The 10,830-nt window shown below is 36.7% G+C and overlaps 1 protein-coding gene and 1 pseudogene across 6 annotated transcripts in view; one reads left to right on the top strand and one right to left on the bottom strand.

The window, feature by feature from the left end:
* Positions 1-10,830, top strand: part of PRORP (protein only RNase P catalytic subunit) — a 146,636-nt gene that overhangs the window by 27,918 nt on the left and 107,888 nt on the right. The gene's annotated exons all lie outside the window — the stretch shown is intronic.
* Positions 5,001-6,206, bottom strand: LOC111524444 (annotated as a pseudogene).

The raw sequence follows: 10,830 nt of genomic DNA, 5'->3' as shown, positions 1-10,830 counted from the left end.
CAAAAAAAAAAAAAAAAAAAAAAAAAAAAAAAAAGGAAATGAGAATTATGTGTGGGTATGGGTGTTTGGCTGCTGCTGTTTTAGAGTTGGGTTGGTGATTTTTCATAGAGAACGTTTTGAGGGGCTGATCTGAGGGGGGTGCTCAAGTGGAACGTTGTATGTGGAGTAGTGTGCTAGAGACAGAGGGATAAAGTCACCTTTACGAGGTTTAAACAAGGTGGGAGTGTGCAAAGTCTAATTTTTGTGACAATACTATAAGGAAGGCAGCCTCCCCTTTTTTGCTAAACCTCAGAGAGGTTAAGTGACTTGCCAAGCAAGGTTTGTAAGTAACAGAATTAAGATGGGAATGCACATCTGTCTGATTCCCAAATATGAGTTCTATTCATTAAGCTTCCCTGTATTCATAATGAAAGGGTCACTGAAAAATTTAATAAGATATTGTTCAGTGTTCTTCATTTGATGAAGGAAACTGTATACTGTATTTCTGACAACAGTTTCCATCTTGGATTATCTTGACTTTAAAAGATTAAAATGAAACAAAATTGGGTGTTTAAAGGAGCATGCCTCAGTTATCTGGAACGTTTAGGTATATGTAGAGTGCATTATTCCCCCAAACTGCAAAGTAGAAGGGAGTATTATTTGTATTCTTAGAGAAGGTTAAGAGGTCCTCACTCAAATACTAATTCTGTTTGTTAACTAATTTTAACTTGCTTTTTAAAAAGCAAATATTTATATAAGGGTTATTAGAAGCTAGTCACTGTTATGAGTACTTTATAAATATTAACTAACTTAACATATATCTTTATAATAACCTTGGGAAAGTTACTTCAGCACTTTGTTCTTTTTCCTGGTCTTTAAACAGAGACAGTTGGACCAGATGATCTCCAAAGCCCACTCCAGTTCTGCAATGTTAAGGCTTTCTAACTAACACATACATATAGTTAGTTATGTGTTAAGAAAAGTTAGATAAGGTCAGCTTTTCCTAGTGGGAGCAGAAATGAGAGTGGAGCCCCAAAGACAGTGCAGAGTAGGACAGGAAGTTGTCATTTAGGTGAATTAAAAGTGCAGAGTCTGTATGTAGCACAGTGTCAGTTTGGGAGGGAAGGAAGGCAGCATCAAATCATTGCTGAGGTTTTGATGATGCGAGGCTCTTTAGTCTACCTCTCTCCTTTCCTTAATATCTAAAGGGAGAAATTCCAAGTTGTTATGTCTTGAGCAGAGCACATGACACCTCCTTATTAACCAACACTACTTTTTAGCTATAGGTTGAAATATGGCTTGTGGTTCTTCAAGATTTTAAGAAATAGGGAATAGGAGAGTTAAGGATTTGGTACATGAAAATATCAAACCTGAATCTGATCAAGCATCTAGAGCTCACTACTAATTTACTGGAAATACAGGGGGGCAGAGGAATATGTTAAATTATGCCTCAAGGGTACAATTACCAAATACCATCTGTGGGAAACTACAGGACAACCTGGTTTCTTCCAATAAATCAATTGAAAAAAAAAAAAAGAGAAAGAGATGGAGCAATGACCTATAGATAAAAGCAATTTGAGATAAAGCAACCATTTGCAGTGTATGGATCATATTGGACCCTTAGTTCCTGATTTGAACAATCGGGAATCTGAACACCAGTTATTGGAGGTATTAAGAAATTTTTGCGGTGGCTCAAGCCTGTGATCCCAGCACTTTGGGAGGCCGAGACGGGCGGATCACGAGGTCAGGAGATTGAAACCATCCTGGCTAACACGGTGAAACCCCGTCTCTACTAAAAAATATGAAAAACTAGCCGGGCGAAGTGGTGGGCGCCTGTAGTCCCAGCCACTTGGGAGGCTGAGGCAGGAGAATGGTGTGAACCCGGGAGGCGGAGCTTGCAGTGAGCCGAGATCGCGCCACTGCACTCCAGCCTGGGCGACAGAGCGAGACTCCGTCTCAAAAAAAAAAAAAAAAATTTGTTGATTTTTATTTAGGGTTAATAATGTTAGTGAGTTAAAACTCCTTTTTTTTTTTTTTGAGGCAGGGTCTCAATCTGTCACCCAGGCTAGAGTGCAGTGGTACAATCACGGCTCACCATAGCCTCAACCTCCCAGGCTCAGGTGATCCTCCCACCTAAGCCTCCTAAGTAGCAAGGACTACAGGTGCGTACCACCACACCCGGCTAAGTTTTGTACTTTTTGTAGAGAGGGGGTTTCACCATTTTCCCAGGCTGGTCTCGAACTTCTGGGCTCAAGTGATTGCCCTTTTTGGCCTCCCAAAGTGCTGGGATTACAGGCGTGAGTCACCGTGCCTGGCCCAAAGTCTTTAGATTCAGAGCTAAACACTGAAATATTTATGGATGAAATGATGTGATGTCTAAGATATGCTTCAAAAATAACTGGGAAATAGGGGATGGAATAGATGGAGTTATATATGAAACAAAATTGGTCATGAGATAATAAAGCTAGTTTATGGGTTCATGGGGATTTATTATACTATTCTGTCTGCTTTTATATATGTTTAAGATTTTCATCTTGAAAATCTTTTTTTAAAAGCTGACAAAGGGCTGGCTGTGGTGGCTCACAACTGTAATCCCAGCACTTTGGGAGGCTGAAGTAGGAGGATCACTTGAGCCCAGGAGTTTGAGACAAGCCTAGGCAACATAGTGAGACCCCGTGTCTATTTAAAAAAAAAAAAAAAAAAAAAAAGCTGACAAATACACATATGCTTTCAGGATAGAAGTTATGAAAAGGGAGATTATAAAACAATGCTTTCTTAGTGATTTTCATGCAGAAGCAACATCTTCCTATAGTAAAGATTTCCTCAAGTAAACATATTATATGTTCATTATAATATATATAGTATATATTCATTAGAAAGGATATAACTGGTTCAAAAATACCACTATAGAGAGTGAAAGTCCCCTTCTTAAAGCACATACTTTTTAAATGTTGAAAATTGTCATGACATTTGCACGTTTCTTTTTCCATTTTTGAAATGCACAAGATAAAATTTCTTAATAGAATAGAACTAATTTAGATTCAGAGTCAGTTCTATAAAGGTTTCCTACTGTACTGCATTGTTTTTGCTTTGCAAAGAGGTTATTAACATTTTTTTTTCTGGGTTGGGGAGGAGTTTTAAAAAATCCTGTACAGGTTTTTAAAAAATCCTGTACAGGTTAATCCATTGTGTGGTAAAAGCTATAGCTAAAGAGGCAATGTGGAATGCTCCAGTGTGCACAACCCCTGCTTTTATCACAGGTGGCAACTGCAGATTAATTCTGGTGTGGTTAGGCTTTACACAAAGGGAAACTTGAACCTGAGAGCCTATGTCCCCAACAGTGCTAATTGGGAGATGTGGAGTGAGGGGATTTCCACTCTTTATAAGATCTCCAGCGCATTTCCTCTTTGTTTTTGCATTTTCCTTGGCTGTGAAGCAGCTGCAGAGAAGTAAAATGTGATTTCCTGCATTTAGGAGTTCTGGCTTTTCTTTCAGAGACTTATAATTGGAAGAGTGGAATGCATATGGATTAAGCTACCTACAGGGCTAAATTAAATGTAGGTGTTTTATTTTTGTTTTTGTAATGAGTTCATTGCGTTTATGCCAGGAGTATTTTTGTTCAGATGTTTTGAATTAGCAGATAACTCAGGTTGTCTCAAAAGCAGGCTTCTCTCTAGGCTGATCACTGCTTTAACAGTGTGATTCTTTGCAAGCTGACTGAAAAACCACTAATGGCAAAAGTGCATTCTGTCATATTAATAAAAATACTGTAGTTCCTTTGCAGATTCATACAGTATAAATGCTTATCTTGATTACTTAACCTGCAGAATTTTCCAAAATGAGAAAAATAGGCAGAGTATATTTTTCAAGAAAATATGGTAAGGCCATATCAAGGTACAATGTTCCCAGATACAATGTCAGTGGGAATTGAAAAGAACTTATTCGCAGAGTGGATGCTCAGGCGTCATTAGACTTAGGTGAAAGTTCTTATCATAAATTAATACTTTTTTTTGTAGTCATTGTCAATATTTCTTGTCCTATTAATGGTAGTTGATTTTTTTCTTTCTTCTTTTCTTTTCTTTTCTTTTTTTTTTTTTGAGACGGACTCTTGCTCTGTCACCCAGGCTGGAGTGCAGTGGCGTGATCTCGGCTCACTGCAAGCTCCGCCTCCTGGTTTCACACCATTCTCCTGCCTCAGCCTCCCGAGTAGCTGGGATTACAGGCACCCACTACCACGCCTGGCTAATTTTTTATATTTTTAGTAGAAACATTAGCCATGTTAGCCAGGATGGCCTGGATCTCCTGATCTCGTGATCCTCCCGCCTCGGCCTCCCAAAGTGCTGGGATTACAGGCATGAGCCACCATGCCCGGACGTTCATTTTTTTCAAAATATACTTAGGAGCCTATCCTAAACATGGGCCAGACCTTTGGATATTTTTGGATGTGGTTTCTTCCCAAGTCATTCACCATTGTGTTGATGGTACAAGGCTTCTCCACTTGAAATCAGAGAAACGTGAAATGACTATTAGTAAACAAGAACTGATTATTAAGGACCAGATTAGCAGAGCTGGATGATCAGATCCAAACCACAGCATTCATTATTACTGTAAACTATGTGATCAGTGAAGCTAAACTAGTATTTAAAACCCAGGCACCCACCACCACACTCGGCTAATTTTTGTATTTTCAGTAAAGACAGGTTTTCAGAATGTTGGCCAGGCTGGTCTCGAACTCCTGACCTCAAGTGATCAGCCCGCCTTGGCCTCCCAAAGTGCTAGGATTACAGGTGTGAGCCACAGTGCCTGGCCTGTTAGTTTCTATTAATAAGTACCCAACACCCTAAACAATTCAAGGCATCTTAATCTCCATTAAGAACAACAACAAAATAATTTTTGTCATGCTGTTAAATCTATCACTGTGGATAAAACTGGTGCAAATTGGTCAAATGGATCCAACAAACACTGATGTCCAAGTTGGAATATTGGTAACTATTAATAATGCATAACTCTTGGTCAATAGTTTAAAAGATCTTCTCTTTATTCTTTTTCTTTTTGAAGATTCTCAAAGAGCTTTGTGGTTTTGAAATATGTTGTTGAGCTTCCCAGTTTGCTTTCTCATCCTCAAACTGACAATGTTTTTTCTCTGATTCTTTGTATTATGCTTCTTTTTCATTTGCTCATGGCGCTGCCATTGGAGCTCAACTTCAGAGCCCTTCAGTTTTTGAGCTTTTTTTTTGACCTTCATTTCAAACACCTGCTCCATCTCCAGCTCCATCTTCTTCATTTTAGCTACATACTCCTTTCTTCTTCCATTTGTGCCAGAAGTCTCTTAGCCCTTACTTGTTATCAACTACATAATAAGTCACAACTGCCAGTTTTCTGCTTTCATAGTGGGCATTTAATAACGTCTTTCAAATCATGCATATGTGTTATTAACATATTTCTTAAAATTGTAAAAACAGTGTTCACCATTTTTAACTTTAGCAACACCCCAAGGATACTGCCTTCCCCTAACCCTTTTGCCATTAAGTTCAATGATACAGTATTACTACCTACCTAAGCAAGAGGTAAATGGTCCTTCATCTTTTTAACAAGCTTGTTGTCCTCTTCATCTGTTTCTGGAAATTTATATGTTTTAAGTTCTTAGATTTCTTTCATTATCTGTTTTAAAGTTATTATCTGGTTTAATTCCATGTCCTGAAGGAGCAATGAAGTATAAACAAACCTGCACCCTGTTATCGGGCACCTGACATCTGTTCACTCATGATTCTGCATTTAGGTAGTCCACAGATTTACTATCAATGTAGTCGATAATGAGCTGCCAGCAATTACTATTATCTACTGCATCTGCAAATCCTGGGGTATCAACTATTGTAAGCAGCAACTTAACACTACCTTCTTTGATTAAAACTTTGGATTGTTCCTCCTGTACAGTCTTTTTAGTAATAATTCTATGAGAAAGACTTGGATATTCTGGAGAAAGCAAATCTATGAGGAATCATGAGTAGATTAATGTTGTCTTTCCTGGATTTCCCACTACCATAAGTGTGAATTCAAACCTTCTCTTCACTGATTCTCTGAATACTTGATTTCGGAGATTGGCAGATCCCACACATTTCCATCATTCCAGTCGTCCAGATTCCAACAGAAGAAATCCACAGAGGAACCACGGTGCTGCTGTTGATGCTCCTCTCCTAAGCAGCAGTGGATCTTGCACTCCAGGTCATTCTTTTCAAAACACTGATGTAATCCTGTTACTCCCCTGCCTCAAAACCTTCAGCAGTTACCCATTCCTGCCCTGAAAGTAATTCCTCCAGTTTGGCCGCAGCCTACTTTTCAGGCCATATTGCTTACCATTCTCCTCTAGAGACACTGCTTCAGCCAGTGCCAGCTAATTAGTGGCTCTAGACTGCTTTGTATTTTCTTCCTCTTCTTTTTCCCCTTATCTAAAATATAATTCTACCTCCAAATCCTGTTTTTCCTTCATGGCTATCTCAGTCCCTTTTCTGTCACACAGCCTTTTTTGACCTCTGTAGTCTGCATTTATCTTTTCTTCCTTTGAACTTGTAGCATTTATTAACCCTGGCACACATCTGGCTATTGGTCCTATACTATGTGTTCTTGTTTTAGTGTTTAGTTTTTCACGTTAGTGTCTATTGTTATTTCAACCAGATTAGAAGCTCTGAGGGACAGGACACCCTTTTGCGTATTTTCCATAATGCGTGGCATCCAGTAGGTGTGTGTAATAAATATGGTTATTTATACATTAAATAATCCAGTGCTTACATTTATTATGTCATAGCCACCATTTCAGTTAATCTTTACAGTAACTTTGAGGGAATGAGTATTTTCTCTCCTTGACAAATGAGGAAACTGAGGCTCAGAAAAGTTCAGTAACTTGCTGAAACTACACAGGTTAAATGATGAAGTCAGGATTCAAACCCACATCTTTGGACTCAGTAACACATGCTGTTTAACCATGCTGGTAATTCTGCCTCCTTATGAGACTGATGTATGTTTTTTGAGGATGGGAAATTACCTACCACTTAACTTACTATTATTTGCTTAATAATGGCAGAAGAAAAAGTGTGCAAACCTGGATTTGTAGTGATTCCTAGCAGGAATAATGAAACAGATTCAAACTGTGCCAAAGTTCACAGGAAAATAGAATTTCCCTTAATCTCGTTGATTACTGGTGGAATGACTCATCTTCCAGTTGTACGTTGCTCTTGAGTTACTCAGATATTTGTATAAGTTAGACAGTGGAGGGAAAACCACCAATGAGATGTACAAGACACGTCATTTGAGCTGATGAATGTTCCTGGGATATCCCCAAGATTTCTACCTGAGTATTCTTGCCTGTCCTATTTACTGTTTGACTCTTTCACCTTTTGATTTTCTTTCAGAGTAAAATCACTTCCCATTTCCTTTCTGCTTTCCAGTTGGATAACTTTCACAGGCTACTCTCTTACTACTGCAGTGCACAAAGATTTACTGTCTACATATTTAACATTAGTCAGATTTACTGCTGAATTTATGCACTAGAAATTTCAGGAATTTAAATTTTACTTTTTCATTCTCTTTTCTGCTTCCGATTTTTTTTTCACTAAAAGAGACCAAAAATAACCCAAACTATATTCTTTTTATAAAATATTAGCAATAGAATTGAGTAGAGATGGTAGTAAATTCTGCTTCATTTCTGTGGGAATATTGAAAACTTGATGGCTTCTGCAAATGACTGATAAATTGTTTCTGCTTTATAAAGAAAGGAAATAGCTCATTCAATTCAATGAAGTCATTAGTAAATGGAATTAGAAATAAAGATTCTGTATTTTTTTGTTGTCATTAATTTGGTCTTTCTGTCCGCATCCCAGTTTTCTCACAGGTTTGTTTTGAGGATAGATCAGAAGACATATGCACGCTGTAAAGCATAAAGTAATCCTTAAGGATGCACTACAGGCAGTCCTCAGCTGAGAAACTTGATTTATGAACCATGCATACATGCATACTACAAAGGGATGGATCTTAACTCCGTCTAGTGCCCTTTGAAGGTGACAAGCTAAATGGTCTTTTTGGCCCCTGAATCAGAATACCTGAGAACAACTGAAATGTAGACATATTTTTCTTATACGTGTGGGAGCAGTTAGGTTATGGGTCCTTTCAGGGATTCATCTACTCTGCTGCCATGTGAAGACAGGAGCCCATTTCTCAGTCAGGAATAGGAAGCAGGAAAAGTTACTTTCCTGGTATCCAATGTTAAAACCCAGAGTTTATAAATGTTGACAAACTATTGGTAAAACTTGTGGTATTATTATTTACCTAAAGCACATACAGGGGCTTTTATAGTATAGACTTTTTACAGTCAAATCTAATTTTATTGAGTCCTTACAATAGCCCTTTGAAGTATGTATTCATAGCCCCGCCCCACTTTATTCCTGAGGAACGTAAGGCCCAGAAAAGTGAAGCGACTTGATCAGTGAAGGGGCTTAAATTTTCTACACGTTTCCTTTCAAAGACAAGGGAAGTTAGGCACTGTGTTGGCACTTTAGAGCAGGTTCTGGGTTAGTTGTGAAGCAGAGGGGATTTCCAGGGTGTGTAAGCACGAACAAACTCCTTGAATGAAAGCAGAATTTTTTTTCAAGTAGTTGACAGCATTTTGGGGTTTGCAGGACTCAGGCTGTGTTACTGCCTTTTTTTCTTTTTTTCTTTTTCTTTTTCTTTTTTTTTTTTTTGGCCTGATTTGTTTCTTTCTAATTTAGGAGCAAGATTTTATAATTAAAAATATATTGCCCTTTGCCCTTTCTTTTAGCCGTTCTCCATAAATCTGTCAGAATATGATATGAAAAGGAAGGAGAGTGGGATTAAAAATAATATAGCTGATTCTGTCTAGAAATTTAATTTCTAAACTATCTTTACCTGAGTTAGATCTTTCTGCAAAGCTCAGACAAGATTTAAGAAATAACTTTAAACTTGTAAGTAAATTCTGTTCTATCTGGAATTTATAGGAGAATGTATTAATACTTGGAAATAATACTTAACTGCTAGGGAGCATGCATCTTTAGCTCATGATTCTAGATGATTGAGAATTTTTTAGGGAAAGTTTTTCAGTTCTTCATGTAGTTGATAGTGGGCTATCATTTTATATTTCAAGATTAAAAAATAGATTATCTTCTTTCTCCTTCCTCTCCTCTTCTCTTTTTTCTTTCTAGCTGTATGGAATGACAATTTAATTATTCATTGAGTCTTCTATTAATGAGTATTTAAGTGGTTTCAAATCCTTCACTGTTACAAAAGTGCCACAGTGAATCACCTTAAACATTTGTAATTTCTCACATTCTGATATAGATGTAAGATAGATTCCCACAAATTGAATTGCTAGCACAATGGAGACATATTAATTTTGATTGGCCTTCGTGGAAATTTTATCAGTATATACTCTGATCAGCAAAATATGAGAATTCTTTCTCCACACCTTTAAGATTCAGTGTGCTATCAAACATTTCGATCTTTGCCTATATGAAGTAAAAAATAAAATTGCAGTATAGGATTAATTTACAGTTTTCTTGGAGTGTAGTGGAGCAAATTTTCATAGGTTTAAGAGTCACTTATATTTATTTTCTGCAAACTGTTTGCTCCTATCTTGCCCGTTTTTTGAGTTTTGACTGTTTTCTTATCAATTTTAGGAGCTCTTTATTTGAAAAATCATCTGTGATTTAAATTACAATTTTTGAAGCTTGTGTTTTTTTCTCTATGTACATTTTAAAATATTCATATTTGTCAGACTTTCCTTTTATGGCTCCTGGGTTTCATATTTAGAAAGATTTTTTCTGTTGCAAGGTTATTGAAAAGCCAACAAACACAAAAACTTCCTTTTGCTCCCTACACTTTTGTTGTTTTTCTCTAAATTTTTCATCCATTTGGAATTTTTTTCTGATGTGAGGTATAGTTCCAACTTAATTTCCTCCCCAGCTAATTAGCCAATTGTGTCAACATCATTTGTTTAGCAACCCATATTTTACCCGACTAGTGATAAAGTGGGATGTTACTTTTAGCATGTACCAAATTCTTCATATAAATATTTAGGTCTCTTTTTGAACCTTCTTTTCTGATTCACTAATCTGCATACTTAACAGTATGACACTATTTTGATTATTATAGTTTTATGATATATCTAATATCTATTAGAGCTAATTTTTATAACTTGGGTTCTGGCACTTTCTTTAATAAACTTACCAGAGGTAAATATTATAGGCCTATGATAAAATGTATTAGTAATATTCCCTGGGGCAAAATCACGTTTTATATATGTGACAGAGTCCTATTACCAGTAGATTTTAAGCATTTTGAACACAACACAGATACAATATACATGTATGTAATAACACATTTATAAATGGAAAAAATGTGTACATTAAAAAAATTATGGACTCTTGCTATATTTGTTGCACTCTATTTTTAGTTCTGTTTATTTCTCTCCGAAATGCTGGTTGCAACTGTATTAAATTGATCTCATGACCTAGTAAGGTGTTGTGACCTGCAGTTAAAAAACCACCTTATTATTTGATGTTTTAAATCATAGCCATTCTAACTGGTGTGAGATGGCATCTCATTGTGGTTTTAATTTGCATTTCTCTGATGATTAGTGATATGGAGCATTTTTTCATGTTTATTAACCACTTGTATGCCTTCTTTTGAGAAGTGTCTGTTCATGTCTTTTGCCTGTTTTTTAATGGGGTTGTTTTTTGCTTGTTGAATTAAGTTTCTTATAGATTCTGGATATTTGCCCTTTGTTGGATGCAGTTTGTAAATATTTTCTCCTATTCCGTAAGTTGTCTGTTTAAAGTAAATAGT

This window comes from Piliocolobus tephrosceles, chromosome 6 (assembly GCF_002776525.5).
Source record: "Piliocolobus tephrosceles isolate RC106 chromosome 6, ASM277652v3, whole genome shotgun sequence".
Lineage (NCBI taxonomy): Eukaryota > Metazoa > Chordata > Mammalia > Primates > Cercopithecidae > Piliocolobus > Piliocolobus tephrosceles.
The sequence above is the reverse complement of the archived record's forward strand: the minus strand, read 5'-3'. Positions and strand labels throughout refer to the sequence as shown.